Source organism: Stenella coeruleoalba (genome assembly GCF_951394435.1).
Source record: "Stenella coeruleoalba genome assembly, chromosome: 3".
NCBI lineage: Eukaryota > Metazoa > Chordata > Mammalia > Artiodactyla > Delphinidae > Stenella > Stenella coeruleoalba.
In genome coordinates, this window is record NC_137148.1 from 9,347,530 (window position 1) to 9,366,986 (window position 19,457).

The following is a 19,457-nucleotide window of genomic DNA, read 5'->3' on the forward strand; positions in this document are numbered from 1 at the left end:
CCTGGCTCCAGCTCTGTCCGGTCCTCTTTTCAACCACCTCCAAGTTTTCCAAAGTGTTTACTCTTCTTTTCTCGGGACCAATCTGTTAGTGATCAGAATGCCGAGAAGCATTGTCCCTTCCCTTCGTCCCTTACCATTCATCTCCTTTACATGGTTTCAAGGTCCTTCTCTGCCTCAAATGCCCCGTCCCCACCAGCTCAAGGCCTTCAGCATGACTGCTGCCAAGTATTCACACTCAGGTTGCTACGTTCTCTGATTTGCCCCAGGAATTCTATTTTTCAATGTATAGCATATTCAAAATGCCTCCTACCAATCAATCCGCCATTCGCCTTCTAATACCTGGTTAATACAGGAAAAGCATGTATACCATTTTTCATTATGAAAACCATATAAATACATTATGGATCATTTTTTGAATTTAGAAAGCATAAAGAAGAAAATAAAAATAGCCAACAATTCCTCTCTCCTCCTCTCCAGAGAACTTCTGTTGAGATGTCACAGTATTTCCTTTCAGTCTTTTTTCTTCTTTAATTCAAGGTTAGTTTTCTCAAAGCAAGATGTCAAAGAGTACTGACATTATCAAGGAAAAGCAGACACCTGCTGCACTCCCAGTTCCTGCTTCACAGAGGCAACCACTTTTAACTCTTTTGTTTTTTTCTTTTTTGACCTTTTCAAGGGACTCAATTCTCTATAAAGAATCATTGCAAACATAAATGGACGAAAGTTAACAAAGAACAGAATTTAAACTCATTTCAATATTTGTGTCTTTATGTAATTCTCATTATTCCTGTTCTATTTGACCCGTACGATAAAGCCAAAATTAGAAGTATGCTATTATAAAAGCTACTACCTAGTGCTTATTGAGTATTTACTCCATGGCAAGATTTTCTCAACAATCCCATGGGCTGGATACTATTATTAGCTCCATTTTACAGAGGAAGAATCTGAGCCTTAGAAAGTTAACGGGCCGCCCAAAGTCAAACAGTAAACAAGTGAAGACTCATGTTAACTACTAAAATGTGGCATATTGAAAAGTTGAAAACTCTAATTTGAAAAGATACATGCACCCCAACATTCATAGCAGCACTATTTACAAAAGCCAGGACATGGAAGCAACCTAAATGCCCATCAACAGATGAATAGATAAAGAAGATGTGCTATATATATATATATATATATATATATATATATATATATACACACACACACATATACATACAATGGAATACTAATCAGCTATAAAAAAGAATGAAATAGTGCCATTTGCAGCAACATGGATGGACCTAGAGATGATTCTCATACTAAGTAAAGTAAGTCAGACAGAGAAAGACAAATATCATATGATATCACTTATATGTGGAATCTAAAAAAAATGATACAAGTGAACTTATTTATGAAACAGAAACAGACTCACAGATATAGAAAACAAACTTAACGGTTACCAAAGGGGAAGGGGGGAGGGATAAATTAGGAGTTTGGGATTAACAGATACTGTTTATAAAACAGATAAACAACAAGGACCTACTGTAGAGCACAGGGAACTATATTCAATATCTTATAATAACCTATAAGTGAAAATAATCTGAAAAAGAATATATATATATATATATATATATATATATATATATATAACTGAATCACTTTGCTGTACACCTGAGACATTGTAAATCAACTACACTTCAATAAAAACATGTGGCATATTGATAAGTCCTTGGAAGCAAGCTGAGGGGATTGAGGAATGCAGGTGAGGAGATGCTATTTGAGGGCGTGTGGTCGGGCAAGCGCTCTGGGAACAGTTAACGTTGCGACAGAGACCTGGCAGATGACGAGAAGCCAGACACTGAAGATACAGGTTGGGGTTTCCAAGCCAAGGGAAGAGCAGAAGTGAAGAGCCTGGGGTGGGAAAGTGCTTGGCTGATGTGAGCACAGCAGAAAGTTTCTGTGACTGAAGGGGAGTGAGCAAGGTGGGGCCAGGAAGACAAGAAGCCTTCTGAGCGTCTAGGACAGTCTGGGGAGAGTAGAACAGAAATGGGGAGACTAGTTAACGAGCTATTCCACTAGAGGGAGGGAGAGATGACCCTGGCTTGGGTGTGGGCTGGTGGTGAGCAAGGCGCAGATTTTGCATCTAAGTTGGATTTGCTGATGACTCGGCTACTGGGCGTGGGAGAGAGGAATCAAGCCTGACCCCGATGTTGCTGGTGTGAACAACGGGGAGCTGGAGATGTCACTTACTGAGACAGGGGACCACTGGAAGAGGAGTGGCTTTAGGAAGTGAGATCAGTGCTGCCATCTGGGATGTGCTGGGTTAGAAATGCCTGCTGGACATGAAAGAAAAGAGAGAGAATAAAGCAGAACCTGAAACCTGGAATTTCAGGAGTGACGTCAGACTTAGAGGTAAACTTTTGCAGTTCAGTATACAGATATCATTTGAAGATAAGAGAATGGATGGAAGCCTTGCATGTGAATGCAAACAGAGGAAAGCAGAGGACACAGGGCTGGGACGTTCCAATACTCAGAGGGCACAGAGAGCAAGGAGAAAATTCCCAGGATGCTGAGAACGAGCAGAGTGAGCTGGGAGCAGAACCAGAAGGGTGTGATGTCAGGCAAGACCAGGAAAGAAGATGCAGAGAGGAGAAGGAGACCAGCTGAATAACAAGGAGGACCAAGCACAGTCCTTTGGCCCTGGGAAGATGGAAGTCAGCACGACTGGAACAAAAGTACTTTCTTTGGTCTGGTTGGTAAATCTCTAACTCAGGTAGGCTCAAAAGAGAGTGAGAACTGATGGAAAAATGGTGAGTTCGGACAGCCTTTGGCAAAAGCTGATTATTAAGGGGAGCCCAGAAACGGGGCTTCAAGAGCTAGAGCGACTAAGAGAAGTTTTAATATATCACCTGGAAGAGATTGCGGCATTTCGCATCCTGATGGGAATGACTCGACATAGAGGAAAAAAAGCTGGGGACGCAGGAGAGAGAGGGAAACATTTCTTAAGAAAGGAGGGGTTGATGGGATTCAGTGAGCTGTGGGGTCATGGGCCATGGAATCAGGAGAGAAGACAGACAGGCTGCACAGCCACAGACGCAGCAGGGAGATGGGCTGATCTGGTGATGGGACGATGAGGATGTCCTGTTCTGTTTTCTGACATTTTCTGGAGGGTATGTGGGGATGAGAAGTGAGGTCATGCATCTGCTGAGAGTGAGAAGGAGTTGGAGTTTAGAGGATGGAAGAGGTGAGGGACAGGGAGGGAAGAGGAAAGAAGAGAGCAAGAAGAGAAGCGTGAGACAGTTTTTGAGGTAGGAGGGGTGCAGGCTGACCGTGGCCATGTAGCCTGATGGCCAGGAGCTGAGAGGTGACTTGAGGCTCATGGCAATGAATTCAAAAGGAGAAGACTCATCCCCATGGTGGCTTGTTTTCCTCCAGCCACATTCAGCTGCCCTGGGGCAGGTGTGAGTAGATGGAATCGGATAGGGGTGGTCAGAAAAGTGATTTGGAAGGAGACAGGGACAAGGGGATGCAAAGGGCATGTCATGGAAGCCCACAGAATCTAAGCTGGGTGGAGAGGAAAGTGAAGATTGAGGGAGGAGATGGGGAATGAACACTAGGCAGTGGACTGAGGATCTGAAGAGGGTCAGAGACTATTGTAATGGGGCCTTTTCACAGATGCTAGGGGTTTCCTTGAGGGAGGAGAGGAGAACTTCCCAGAAAGAGCAAAGAGGAGCAAGGGAGATACCTAGTCCACCTCCAAGCCTAGTGACGTCGGGCAGAGGGGATGGGACATGACAAGCCACCACGTGAGAGGGTTGCCGGGGGCTGGGGGTGTCCTTGGGGACAGCCGGTGTCACAGCAAGAAGACTGAAGAAAGAAGGGGTGGGTATTGGATACAGGGGGTCTTACTGACAGTAGCCTGTGGGTTCAAGGGGGAAAGGAGGAGAGGTGGGTAGGAGAAAGGGAGAAAGGGGGGAATACTGGAGCAGATTACTGGTTCTTTAGAGCCTTTGAGTGAGAAGAGTCCAGAAATGATGGCTTACCCAGGAGTCTTGGGCAGTTGGTGGTGACCGAGGCAAGGAGGGTCTAAGGGCAAATAGCTGAAACCTCTTCCAGGAAGGGTGGGAGCCATGGTAACAGGCAGGTGTCAGGGCAGGAGGAGAAAATGTACTGTCTCTGCAGGAATTCTGGGCATTTCCCTTAAACCCTCCAGAGGATGGCAGCATGCACAGGGCAGAAGCAGTCTTACAAAAGCCTGTAAAGTACTTCAGAAGTGAATGGACCCATTACTGACATACGGGAACAATTAAAAAATTTGTTTTAAGAAGATGTTCCTTTCTTGTGAAGGGAATGCTTTGTTGACAGCAAAAATCCTTAAACATGACCAAACAGAGGCAGATAATTTTATGTTTGTCTCACTTGCAATTTAGAAGATATTCTTTGCATGGGGGGCAGGGTTCCAAGGAGTGGCTCAGGAAATTGCTTTAATCAAACCCTTGGCTTCTTTGGTCATGAATAAGTCATGATACTCCATATGTTATGAAAGGTGGGCAAGGTATTTCATAATAAGAATATGGGCTAATATCTGATATGTCCTAAGACCAAAGGAGACACCAGACATAAAGGTGGTATAACTCTAGGTCTGGTTTTACTCGGCAAGTAGCACTGTACTCAGCATCTCCCTCTTACGCAGGTGAGTGGAGATGTTTTGCTCAACGGTTCACAATTGATGATGCTTAGGTAAGTACTTACATCTCTGGAAGTGTTAGCAAAATGGATGTAATAATAAAACTTCTTATGAAGGAAGAAACTCATAAGAAAGCACCAGAAAAAGATTTCAAATCCTTTATAAGACCCATTTCTGAGAATACAATCGTGTGACAGAGGTGAGTCTTGCAGGTGACTTGTCTGTGGGTGACGGGATCAGCGGACACCTGAGGATGACAGGGAGTGTGTCAGAGGCACCGAGAATGTCGCCCCAGCCAGACACCTCTGCTTATGGCCGGTAATCGTATGCATGTGGGCACAGAAACTTTGAATGGAGGTGGGAAGGGGGATCCTGGGGAACAGGGCAGAGTGGAAACCCAGTTAAGGCTCTGGATTAGAGCAGTTTCCTGAGCCACAGCTTGGGAGCCCCTGGAGGAGCAAGGAAGGTGACCTGGTTCCCACTCCATATCCATCTTCCCCCTCATTCCCTGATGCAGAGTGAAAGGTGTGATGACTAAACAAAGACTTCCAACATCACTACCGTCACCAATGCCCAGAAGGGACCTCAGGTTTAGTTCTGATGGCACATCCTCCCACACATCATGGAAAAGTGTAACCTTGGATGCTAGAGACCAGGGTACAGATAAATCTACACTTGTTTTAGTGATGCTGAAAAACTACCTGGAGAGTAGATCTCATGACCCTTGACATCTTTTACTGCATGAAATTTTTAGTCATTCTACTGAAAAAAAAAATGTTTTGCTTTCGAAAGAAGTAGGACATGAAGATATATTTTCTTTGGGAAAGTTATTGCTGAGCTAACATTTCTTTTAACCAACCAGCCATGGACATACTTGTTATCTAGCCAGCCTGCAATAAAACCTTATTCATTTACTTCCCACTGTCATGCAGAAAGACTTGAAAGTGGTTTACAGAAACACACACAACTTGGGCACATAGCTTTAAAATCATTATTTGCCTCTTTTTTAATAAATTTATTTATTCTTGGTTGCGTTGGGTCTTCATTGCTGCACGCAGGCTTTCTCTAGTTGCAGCAAGCGGGGGCTACTCTTTGTTGCGGTGTGCAGGCTTCTCATTGCGGTGGCTTCTCTTGTTGTGGAGCACGGGCTCTAGGCACGCGGGCTTCAGTAGCTGTGGCACACGGGCTCAGTAGTTGTGGCTCGTGGGCTCTAGAGCGCAGGCTCAGTAGTTGTGGCACACGGGCTTAGTAGCTTCGCGGCATGTGGGATCTTCCTGGACCAGGGCTCAAACCTGTGTCCCCTTCATTGGCAGGCAGATTCTTGACCACTGCGCCACCAGAGAAGCCCTATTTGCCTCTTTGATGATGATATTTTCTTTTTAGCCTTTTAAGTCTCTGTAGACCAGAGGTTGTTCCCCAAATTCTATTGGGTGCTTAACCCCAGTTCCCCTTCATACCATCCCTTTGGCTTAGATAAGAAAGTTCAAGGAAGGAAACAGAATGAAGAATAGCCACAGTAACTAGGGCAGGGCCGTTAATCCTTAATATTGATGATAAAGAACTCTTTTAATATCTGCCTTTCACCTCCAGCAAAATGACCGCAAAGTTGTGCCCTTCAGCTCAAGACACAGCCAAGGTGTCAAAAATGTGATATGATATCTGCACCTCAGATTGGTTTTTATTTTTAACATATTAAATTTAAAACCGGAGGTTGTTAAATTGTTCCAAGTATAAGAGATAGAAATCCAAAAGAGAAGAGGATTTCAAAGTCATGGAACTTTAAATTGCCACCAGAAATAATCTGATTTTCTTTATCTTACCCTTTTACTGTCCTTCCACCAGTTTCACCAGTTTCAGAAATTTCCCGGCGTGTTTCTTTATGAAATTGCTTTATTCCCCAAAGCTATTCTCATCTTCATCGTTACTCTCAATGGTCCAGAAAGTGCGAGAATCAAGGTAACTTTGTTCACAGCCTCATGACCATTGGGTCCTCACAGTTTGACGACATGGTGGCCACTCTATTTCCTACAGATCTTTCCCTTAAGTGTTCCGAGGTCCCTGAATTTATAACCATCTCCTTTTTATATATAGTTTTTACCATCCCATAAACATCTCCACGAAGACTGTTACTGGAGAGACTTCCGCCAACAGAGCCCAGATGAAGGGGCTAAGTGGTTTTCAGACCCGTCTGCACGAGGCTAGTACAGCACACACCCGCCCCATAGCCTCTTATTCTGGAAATCGTGCAGGACATTCAATTCAGATCAGCACGTGAATATCTTAGGTTTGTGTGCAAAGAAATGAATAGAGCTGTTTGTCAAGGCTCAAACCTGCTTTCACCTTGGGTGTCTCTGTTGAGAGAGGTGGAATTAGACAATTGTTCAAGTCAGCCTTTCTGTCCCACGACCGATTAGGACCACGATGACTGGTCAGCTCTGTCTTGGTTTCTTTTCCATAAAATAAGGGCAAAATGATTCAGTCAGCTCGGGGAGTTTTAAATATAGTCCTGCCGGGGCCTCGGGCTCTGAGATTCTGTTGAAATTGTTCTGAGTAAGGTCTGGGTGTTGGTATTTTCAAAAGCACTCAGGTGATGTTCATGAATAGCGTGGCTGGGAACCACTGGCTTGGAGTTTCCATGCATATTTGGCAGTGACTAATAGGGATACAGAATACATTGTAGAGGGCTCAATCCTAGGAGGCCCTTAGGTCTCCGACTCCATTTCGCAGTGTCAGATAAGGCACTGACTTCTACAGGAACAAAAATAGGTCCAACCTCAGAGCAGAGAGGTGCCCCCCGATCCCGCCTGCCGCAATGAGCCCCAATCACACCCGATTACCCAGCAGTCACCACGTGACTCAATTTCCCAGTCTCCACCTTTGATCAGGCAGCTCTGAGACCTGACACAACACCTTCTCTTTTTCTGTCAAATCTTACTCTCGCGGCTCAGTTTTGTGCTAGGTAAACAGAAGGCAGGCAGCACGTGTTCATTCAATCACTCTTGCTAAATGAATTATGCCTCCAAGGTTTAGGGGAGCTTTTAGCAATACAGCTATGGTTTTCCTTGCCTGCTATGAACAAAATGCTATGACCTCACACTTATGTCTGCTGCAAGCCTGTCCGTCTGCCCAGCTGTGGGGCTGGGCCGGGCCTTATTATTTCCTGGTCTCTAGCCTAGTACCTGCAATACCGAAGTGCCTAATAAATGCTGCTAGATGGATTCAATGATTTAAGATGACCGCATTAATTGTTATAAATGCAATGATAATCAATGCCATAGTCTTTACTGCTAACTCCACAGTTCTTACACTCTTACAGTTCTATAACAAGTGAAGGTTATCAGAGCCTTACAGTTTTTTGTTTTCTTAATTTTAGCTTAGAGCAACCTCATCAGTCTCATCTGCTGCTGTTGGTATATCTGTCCTTTACGACATACTTACTGCTGGGCTGAAGGCAGTGTTGGTTTAGGTAAACTGGTACCTAAAAAAAAAAAAAAAAAAAAAAAACGAAAGAAAGAAAAAAGTAGCCTACGGATTGCCTACTCTACGTGAAATGGTAATTTCTCTCCGTTCCCCATGTTTCAATGCGAGGTATATAAAATTGTCTCCTCTTTAACCAATCTTGTAAATAATTCTGGTGCATCATTATACCTGCCACATCTGGGCCTGGCCTGGTTCTGATTCCATTCACAGCTCTCAGAGCACATATATCTTTACCTCTTGCACATGCCCTGCCCCCAATCTCTACTGCTTCTTGCATCCTGCAGCTCAGAAAACACGAGCCGCTGTCCACAGCAAATGCACTCAGTTTTCCCCAAACACAATCCTTAGGAGAGCTGGGGAAAAAGGAGGAGAAGGGAGAGCACATCACATTTCTCATTAGATATGCTCCAATGTCCTTCAGTTTGGGTATAGGAGCCCACACCTGCTGTGAGGTGTGACTTGTGTCCACTGCACTGATGGGCTGGTTTCTGGAGGGGGTCACCTTGTGGGAACATTACTGGGCATGGAACACTGATGACCGGGGTCACTGCACTGGAGCAGGAACAGGGCGCTGTGCATGCCAACAGGAGGTGTGCAGGGCATGTGGCTGTGATGGAATGAAATGAGCCAGGCGGGAGTGTTCCCAGACCTTCTCCTCCCTGACCGCCAAAGAGCATCCTGTCACTGCCAGAGGAGCAGGGCAGTGGGCCCCGCCCCTAGCGCTGGATTAGAGAAGGGATGGAGAAGGACACTGCCAGCTGGACAAGGAGGGAAAAGAGATTAGGGAGAGAACTTGTTCAATCTGCGTAACAAAGAATTTAGGGTGAAAGTGGAGAGGAAGAGTGAATACCTCAAGGGCTGTTCGGAGAATCTGCTGATGAGGGAGGCTAGAGAAAAGGGGTTAAATACCAAATCTTCATCAACGTGCTTCAGGAGATGAGATTAACAGGGCATGGGTGGATATATGTATACTTATAACTGATTTACCCTGCTGTACAGCAGAAACCAATGCAACATTTTAAATCAACTATACACCAATAAAAATTGAAAAAAAAAACAAACAAATAGGGCATGGGATTTCACGTTACTTATGTTGTGATCTCTGGCCTCTCGAAGAGGTGCCCTTCAGTGACTAGACAACGGTGGGGTGGAAAGTGACAAAATTAGTGAATATCTACAGCTGTGATGGATAAGTTAAACCGGGAGGTTCCCATCTGCAGTTCTGTTTTCAAAGTGAGTTTTGGAATCTTTATCTTCTATACTTAGAATTTAGATGTAACAAATCTTTTCTAGTGATAAGTGACATCTCTGACTTGGACAAAAGCTTCAGAAAATAATTAACGTTGAAAATGGAGAATAGTTTTTCTTTCCACTGAGGATATTAACTGGCTCCCCGAAATAGATACTAAGACACTGTTATGCCAGTATATGTTTTTCCTCTCTTTGAAAACAGCTCTGGAGCTTCCTTAATTTGATAAGATTTATCTGGCATCTAAACAAGGATTTCTCAGGAGGCATACAGAGTCTCTTTAGTTCTGAAGTAACAAATACAAGCTTTTTGTGTTAAGCTGTCCTTGAAGTCTCTCGGCCCATAGAGCTTGTCAATTCTAATTTGCTATGATGACTTGAGACATAAAGAAAGTGTGGTGAAAATCCTTGGGGCTTAAAGCAAACCAAGTTCATCCACTCATTCAACCCAGAACACTTAGAGCTTGTACTTCAATCACTTCGTCAGGAACCTATTTTTCAAGTGAAAGTTAAAACCTGAGTTGTTGCCATCTGCTGAAAAAGGTAACCAGCTGAGATACTGCTCACTTAAGCAAACGTGATTCCTCAAAATTGTGCCAGTTTTCCAGTCATTTTTTAAGTGGAATACACCTATTGATGTAATCACATGAAGAGAAAGAAAAGATTCCAAATTAGCGGTAGTTATACAAACATCCTCCTTACTTCAGTAAAAGGTATTATAGAGAAAAACATGGAAATAGAATATTCAGAGTCTGTGTGATTGAAGGCCAAGCCAGATTTTGCCTGCCGATGAAACCACAGCTCCTCTTGGCTATAATAAAACAAGCTTCCATCTATTTTTAAGGTAAACTGTTTGTTAAAGATTCATTAAAACTAATTCCATCAACAATTCCAAAAGCTATTAGAGTTAAATATTTAAACTAAATCTTAAGGGCCACAAGGAAGTATTTGCAGAAGTAAATACCACCTGACATACCCAGTTACTTTCATTAGTTTGTTTCAGCTCTGGTGCTTCTAATGAAATTTAATTAAATTGATTTGGCTACTTAAGGATACATAAGGATAAGAGTCTTCTGCAGTATGTACCATCTTTTAAAAGCAAATACTGAGTAAATCCATTTTAGGAATTCAATTTATTACCATTGAACTAATTCTAAAGAAACAATATTACTGAGAAGATTTGACAAGTTGGAAAGAAATTGATATAATTTGGTCGAAGAAAGTATATCATGGTTAACTACCAGTCGTTAACGGGTGCCAAATGGAATGCAGAAAACCACCTGGCCAATTAAAATAAGACCGGCTCAGGCCTGTGTTTCCCTGGCATCACTTTGGAGACCTTCAAACAAAGATCTGATGTGGATAATCTTTAACAATGGTCTTTGTGTTCCAGCTAGTGCTGCAAAGTTACATTTGGTGCGAAACTGTACAAAGTCCCATCTTCACGTTGACAAATCCAAATGTCTGGCTTCTAGCAGCAACGTCATTCTGACATTTGAAAAGCCAGGTATTTTGCATCTATACTCATCAGTGGCCAACACGTTCAAAGCTCACCCTGGGTCCCAACCTCAATGTCTGCACATTCCGCGCTGCTTCCGAATGCCTTAAACCATGGAAATGGAAGCACAGTCATGGAATGAGCCCTCTGCTGATCTTAAACCCTGGGGTCGCTACATGGTTGGATGTGTTTAATAAACATTAGTAAGTACCTGTGCTGGGTACAGGGTCGAGAACAGAGACGGGTAGGCATGGCTCCTGAGGGGAAGATAAAGGGGAGATGGACATTTAAAATAGGATTATATCACATTGCATTTCTGAAAGAGCCAGGAAGAAAAAGGCACAGGTTATTATGAGGGATCTTTACTAGCCTTGGAGAGTTGGAGAGGGAGGTTACCTTGGGGAAGAGACAAACAGATTGAAATAGCCAGGCTTGGTGGGAGGGGAGGGAAGGCATTCTTGGCCGAGGAATGAACCTTCGCCCATGCAGTGCAAAGGCACTGAGGTTGAGGAAGGTGAGCTTGGAGAGAAGGGTAGGAAAGTGAGAGAAACTGGAAGCCACTGAGAAGTTTTAATCAGGAGACTGACTGGGCCAGGTTTGGATTTATAAAAGTGTATTCTGAATTTTTAAGGGAAAAGAGATTGAAGATGGTGAAGGAGATTCCACGAAACCAAGCAGGCAGCAATCTCATCAGGCCTAGGGACAGATGATGTGAAAATAAGGATGGGAGAGGTAGGTGGATTTGAGAGATATTCAGAGTATAGAATCAGCAGGGCTTGGTGCCAAATGTAATGGGATAAGGAAAAAGGAGGTATTAAATAACTCCTAGAATTCTGGAAAGAACAACCAGGTGGGTTAGGTGCTCTTTATAGAGATGGGCAACAATGGAGGAAGAATAGATTTGGGGAAGATATTGAGAGGTACGTGTTAGATGTGTGGAAGGTTAGAGCTTGTGAGCTAGTTCAGTGGAGATGTCACATGGGTTGTTGTGTATGTGTAAGCTTAGAGTTCAGGAGTGAGGACCACACAGAGAAATAAATGTGGATGCCATTGGCCTTCAAATGTATTTAAAATCCATGGGCCAGGGGCTTCCCCAGTGGCACAGTGGTTAAGAATCTGCCTGCCAATGCAGGGGACACAGGTTCGAGCCCTGGTCCGGGAAGATCCCACACGCCGTGGAGCAACTAAGCCCGTGTTCCACAAGTACTGAGCCTGTGCTCTAGAGCCCGCGAGCCACAACTACTGAGCCCACGTGCCACAACTACTGAAGCCCATGCACCTAGAGCCTGTGCTCTGCAACAAGAGAAGCCACGGCAACGAGAGGCCCACACACCACAACGAAGAGTAGCCCCCGCTCGCCACAACTAAAGAAAGCCCCCAAGGCAATGAAGACCCAACGCAGCCAAAAATAAGTAAATAAATAAATAAATAAATTTATTAAAACAAACAAACAAACAACCATGGGCCAGATGAGGTCATCTCCCCTAGACGGTATAGGATGAAAAGCAAAGATGCCTCAGGGAAGACCAGGAGTCTGCAAAAAAGACTGAGATGGAGGCTTGCAAGTTCAGAGAACACCCAGGGGAGAGCGGCAGTGGAGAAGCCTGGGAGGAGATCGTGTAAGGGAGGAGGATGTGGCCAGAACTGCTACAAATCCATTTACTTTTCTTCCTAGACACACACCTGGACCACATGTCCCAGCCTGCCTTACAGTTTGTATGGCCATGTGATGGAGATCCAGCTAAATAATGCACCCCTCCCCCAAAGATATCAATGTCCTAGTTACCTAGAACCTGTGATAGGCTACCTTATGTAGCAAAGGGACTCTGCAGGTGTGATTAAGTTAAAGATACTGAAAGAGGGAGATTACTCCGAATTATCTGAGTGGGCCCAATGCAATCACAAGGGTCCTTAAAGAGACATGCAAGAGGGCAGCATTTAGAGAAGGTGATGTGACCATAGAAGCAGAGAAAGAAAATCAAAGGAGCTATGCTGATGGCTTAGAAAATGGAGGAAGGGGCCACTGGCCAAGGAGAGTAGCAGCCTCCAGAAGCTGGAAAAGGAGATGGATTCTCTAGACAGCTTCAGGAAGGGGTGCATCCAGAACCAGCACTTTGATTTCAGCCCAGTGAAACCCAGTTTGCACTTCTGACCTCGAGAACTGTAAGATCATGAATTTGTGTTTCTTGAAGCCACTAAGTTTGCTGTAATCTGCTAATGCAGCAATAGGAAACTAACAGAGAGCAATGAATTTGTTTTAAAGCCATGTTTATTTGGGGGTGTGCTAGACACAATTGATTAGACTTGCGGACAACTTAAGATGATTAAATACCTGCAACAAGGTACTGCGACAGGATGTGAATATAATTTTCTTCCATTGCCTGTGTTTTGGCTAAGGTCCCAAAGCAGTGAATACCAGATGCCCCATTGCTCCATATATATCCTCAAAATAAAGAATTAGATCATCCATTCACAGCTGTGAAAGTGGAGGACAAAATAAGGTCCTGCAGCATTAAGACATGCTCCATCTCCAGATTATATAAGATTAGGCTGAGAATTCACTAGTGGGTGGAGAATGCCAGTGGGGAGGGCTTCCTCGGAGGCAGTCAATGGGCTGGGCATCCCCCATCCTTCCTCTCCTGAAGCCCAGGAAGTGAACTCCTTATTCTGCCTGACCACAGGCTCTCTGGAGTTTGGGGGTCACAGGGACTGGTGTCTGCAGTACCATTATCAGGGTGATGCACAGACTCAGTGCCAGAGGTGGACCAACCATGGAGCTTAAGAAGATTAGGTCTCAGGCCTGTCCACTGCATGACCCCCCTCCAAGGCCTGTAGGAAATTTTATATTCATAAAGTATATTCTTCTTAAACAGGATTAGCCAAACTACCTAAGCTACAGGGCGCAAAATCTGTATCCACTCTGGTCTATGTGCAGTGGAGTAGCAGAAGCCTGAGGTGGATGGAGAGTTCGGAGCAGTTAGCTGGAGGCGGCCAGGTCCAGGCCAGAAGTCCTCAGTTGGAGGCTGGTACTGGTGAGCAAACTACACTACTGCCCCCATGAGAGAAGGAGCCAGCATGTGGGGATAGGCGGGATACGAATGCCAGGCTACAACCTCATGGGCCGGGCTCTCTCTCCTCTCTGCTCATCCCCCTTCCCTGCCAGAGCCTGATGGGGGGGGGTGCATGGGGACATAGGAAGGAACAGCTTCTGAGAGGGTGGGGGGGGGGGCAGATGGAGGCAGGAAGAGAGAAGAAATTGATCATGTTCTTTCTTCCCAGTCAAATTAAGGCTCTCTTAGAGTAGTTTATCCCATCTACTGGGATCCACTGAAAAGGTGGGGTGAGTTTGAATGAACTGCCCAAAGTAAACAACAAGAATGGTGGTAGATTTACATTAAACTTAGTGAGTTTCTTTTCTAATTTGAAAAGAGATATGCACCCCAATGTTCACAGTACCACCGTTTACAGTAGCCAAGACATGGAAGCAACCTAAAGGATAGATGATAGATGATAGATCTGTCCTCTCCCATCAACAGGTGAATGGATAAAGAAGATGTGGTACATATATACAATGGAATATTACCCAGCCATAAAAAAGAATGAAATAATGCCATTTGCAGCAACATGGATGGACTTAGAGATGATCATACTAAGTGAAGTAAGTCAGACAAAGACAAATATCATTTAATATCACTTACATGTAGAATTTAAATACATGAGGCAAATGAACTTATTTACAAAACAGAAATAGACTCACAGACATAGAAAACAAACTATGGTTACCAAAGGGGAAAGGCCGGTGTATAAATTAGGAGTTTGGGATTAACAGATACATATTAATATATATAAAAGAGATAAACAACAAGGTAAGGTCCTACTGTAGAGCATAGGGAACTACATTTAATATCTTGCAATAACCTATAATGGAAAAGAATCTGAACAAGAATATACATACACGTACATATATATGTATGTACGTGTATGTATACATACATATATATATGTAACTGTATATATATGTATAAGTGAATCACCCTGCTGCACACCTGAAACTAACACGACATTGTAAATCAATTATACTTCCAAGAAAAAAAAAAGGTTAGCGAGTTTTCTAGTTCCTGATTCAATCCTTTTCCTCTGCCTTTTGTCTCTGGGGTATTTTCGGAGGTTCTGATTTAAAATGTTACAGTAAAGCCACCTGGCAGAGCAGAGGCAGGAAGGAAACATTCAGCTTGGACACCGCTCGCGAGGATTTTCCCCAACTTGGAGGTCCAGTCCCACAACAGCTCTAACTACTCACTTCTTGTTTAGAAACTGCCATGTGCATCGATTTCCACTTTTGCAGAATTGATTTTTGCTTCTGTTCCCATTTGTGCCTTTGTTTTTGGACAGATATCATACGATTAGTGTCTGCGAATCGTCTCCAAGAGGTTACGGGACCTCATGAAGGAGGACCTTATTTGTCGATACAAAAATCAACACGCGAATGTGTGTCATAGCTGAGTTTAACCTCACCCTTTTTGTTTCCGACCCCAGCTTGACACACAGTGATTTAGAAAAGAAAGAACTCAAGGAGCTACAATTTTGAGTCTTGAGGACACTGCACTCAGGTTGTTTAAGAGTCTGGCCAAAAGTCTTCACGTCCTTCCAGTCATCTCTTGGTGAAGAATTTTCCAGCACAGTAGAAAGATTAATAAATTCCTGGTAGGCAATTTCCTTGCTAAAATGACAGCTCTACATTCAGTCGTTTTATTTATTTCTATAGAGGATTTACCACCTTTCTATCACCATCTTAGATACTCCCCAAGTAAAAATCTCTTAATTTTCAAAATGGCAACATGCTAAAGCGAGTATAAAAGTATTTCTTGCTCTTCTTGCTGCAAAGCTTAAAGATCAAAATTTTGAATTTTGATCATGTTGTGTTTTTTTCCTTGACAGTATTTCAAAATATCTTTCTAGTTCTCGCTGCAATCCAGTATTGATTTTTAAATATTCAGCAGGTGAGGGTGATGAGGGATGTGAAGCATGAAATGTGACTTCAGTTCGCAGGGGTCAGGACCACTGGCTCATCTAGGTATAGAGGTCAGTCTCCTGGAAGCAGCGAAAGACAACACGGAGCGCTGTGTCCACTCTCTCATCCACTGTAGTTTGGACATTTGAGGAAATCCGCAGGCACCCCCTTCCCTATCCATAATTACTTATTGATTTCTTGTTTTGTGAGTGCAGTGGTGGCAAGGGCCAATGAAATGAATCCCATGGCAGTAAGAAAAGAGAGTCCTGCGTGATTCAGGCTGTGAAGGGCATGACTCCACTCCCATCAAAGCTCATTACTCACTGGCTGAATGGTACCCGCAGCCTGAGAGTCTATCTTTAAAGATTAGTTTTATGCTTTGTTTCTCTCATCCAAATGGCAATAGTGAATACAATATTGCTATCTGTAGAAACACCACCTTTTTCTGTTTCAAGCACAGGTGGTTGGGCATTCTTTGAGACAAGCTCATCGTGCAAGATCCCAACGTTTCACGTGGTGGGTAGGGCGATAGGGTGCCCTACAGGAACACAACTGTAGAAACACGGGGACACGACTATTAGTGGGGGTAAAATGAGTCTGGTTTCGAACCCTGGTGATTGTCAAGAGGTTGGATTCTGACCTTTGATTTGTCTTTGATTTGATCCCTGCATTTATGAACGAAGGATTTTAATTCACTCATAGAGTGGTTGAGTAGATGCTGTTCTCTCTGAAGGCCTTTGAGATACGTAGAGCAAAATAATGAGCCTCAGCATTATAAGCCGAACACTGGACAAACTGTCTACTTGACAACAGGGACCACCCTGTCCCTTTCCATGATGATTGTCTACTTGACAATAGGGACCACCCTGTCCCTTTCCATGATGATTGTCTACTTGACAATAGGGACCACCCTGTCCCTTTCCATGATGATTGTCCACTTGACAATAAGGACAGCCCTGTCCCTTTCCATGATGACTGTCTACTTGACAATAAGGACAGTCCTGTCCCTTTCCATGATGATTGTCTACTTGACAATAGGGACCGCCCTGTCCCTTTCCATGATGACTTTACAGGATCTGTTTTAAAGGCTCAGCATGTTTTCTTGGTGAGCAGCCCATGGAGAAGCAAGACAGTAGAACAGAGGTGGTGCCCCCTCAGTTAACATCACCGTCTTCTGGTACCCAGTGCTCAGAGGCATTCTCACCGTGATGCCCTGAGGCTTCCTGCTACTTCTTCACTCCATCTCAGGACACGTCTGTGCCTCAGAGGACAGAGCAGATTCATTGTACCTGGAGCTCCACGACTTCCCATAGATCCGTCACCCTGAGAAGGGTTCCCATGGTATCGCACAGGATGGCCTGGGATGACTCCATGTTGCTATTGTGGCTTTTCTCAGAACCTTCTACGGTGGTCTGGAGTTCCCAAGGGTCTTTGCTGGGGCAGAGGGGTCTTACCTGCTGAGTCCCATTGAGACCCAGAGACCAGTGCTTGTCTGAAGGTGCAGATGGGAGCCGGGGAAGGACAAAAAGCTGCTGTGCTGGGCTGGCATATTCACCCTGGGACTCTAGGAACATGTCCTACATAAGGCAGATGTCATGGGAGTTGGCAGGGGACCTTCTGGCTGGCACCTTGACCTAGGGGCCGACCATGACCAGGTAGGAATTAACCACCATCCAGTGCAACATTTAGACATGCTGGCTGTAATTCTTTAATAAGAGGTTATTTTGCCCCAACATGAGAGCAAATGTGAAGATCTTGTTTGCATTTCTGATAATTAAACATTAACATAGAACTATTTAACTAGAATTGAAAGAAGATTTTGATTCAAAGCCTAAGAATCATACGCTAAATCTTGTTCAAGTCTGAGTTCAAGTGATAAGAAAGCTTACATTTTAAGTGACTGCTATGTAAATAACATTTGAAAGCAAAATGGGCCACGCCAATTTTAAAACCAAAGCCTGTTAATGGAATTTGTGTTTAGGAAGCCCCACTATATTGGTCTTGGACCTAATGTCTCACGAAGACCAGCAGTGATCTGTACTGGCTGAGAATGAGATAAATGTCAATTTTTCTTGTCATTAAGCCGATGGCTGCATTGACAACCTTCATGGACACTGGTAGCCAAGAGGGAAATTTAGAAGGTTGCAGAAACAGAGAAATCAAAGTAAGTTTGAACTGCAATTTTTAAAATAAATTTATTTATTTATTTTTGGCTGCGTTGGGTCTTCATTGCGGTGCGCAGGCTTCTCATTGCGGTGGCTTCTCTTGTTGTGCAGCACGGGCTCTAGGTGCGCGGGCTTCATTAGTTGTGGCACATGGGCTCAGCAGTTGTGACTTGTGGACTCTAGAGCACAGGCTCAGTAGTTGTGGTGCATGGGCTTAGTTGCTCCGCAGCATATGGGATCTTCCTGGACCAGGGCTCGAACCTGTGTCCCCTGCATTGGCAGGCGGATTCTTAACCACTGTGCCACCAGGGAAGTCCCTAAACTGCAATTTTTAAAAAAGTTAAACCATCTACATTATTTTTGCCAAAGATGTAGACATGCTTCATTTAACTTATTTCATTTACTTCATTCTTGTTTTCGAGCACATAGTCACACAGTCTTTTTCAGGGAGCATTTGTTCATTTTACATAGTATACATTTAAGGTATCCATTCAGAATTCCGTTCGTTAGGAGTTGACATTAATTATGCTACAGTTGGGGGCAAGTCTCACTGCAACTTCTATGAAGAAATGACTTGTAAGTTTGTAATACACATCCTCCCCAAATTAATATCTGAACCAAGGAGGAAAATTGTTTTTTCTATAAAAGTACAAATAAATCTTATCTAGTTATTAAATATTATAGCACCATTATGTTGCACAATTTTTAGCTCTAAGTTCATGCTCTTTATGATGCTTAAGTCATTCTTTAGAAGTTTGAATTGAAAATTTATTTCTTTTTATTGAAGTATTGTTGATTTACAATGTTGTGTTCGTTTCCAGTGTACAGCAAAGTGATTCAGTTATCATTCATCTAAATTAATTTGCTCTACAATTATTTCAGATGGAATGATCTTTAATTCAGATGTGGTGAAGAGGTCGGAAAAGTGATTTTCACAGGAGGTGATATTAAAAAAAATATTCAGGGAGGCAGGTAGGGTGGAAGGTGGAGTACAGATGTTTGGAAAGGCTCCACAGGGTGGGAGACAAGGAGGGAGAGGGAACTGGAAGCACAGAAGTTAGGTACAGCTGGTGGCGGAGTGCAGGCAGAGCAGGGATTAAATGGAGAGCTAGGCTGCGGCTGCACCTGAAAGGTCTCATGGGCTGCGCTAAGATGTCTGGATTTCTTCCTGTGGACAGTGGGAGTCACTGAGAGGTGCAATAGTAATTTAATCAGATGTGCTTTTTAGGAAGTTCACCCCAGCTGCCCTTTGGAGAACAGACAGGAGTGGAGGAAGCCAGATGGCGCAGAGACCAGTTAGGATGGGGGTTGATAATCCAGAAGATGGAAGCAGCTTTTCGTGGCCATGACCGTGGAGAGAGGTGGATGGAGACAGAAGACTGGGGT

General features: G+C 43.8%; 1 protein-coding gene across 1 annotated transcript in view; it reads right to left on the minus strand.

Annotated features, from left to right (window-relative positions):
* Positions 1-19,457, minus strand: part of CTNND2 (catenin delta 2) — a 935,284-nt gene that overhangs the window by 18,594 nt on the left and 897,233 nt on the right. The gene's annotated exons all lie outside the window — the stretch shown is intronic.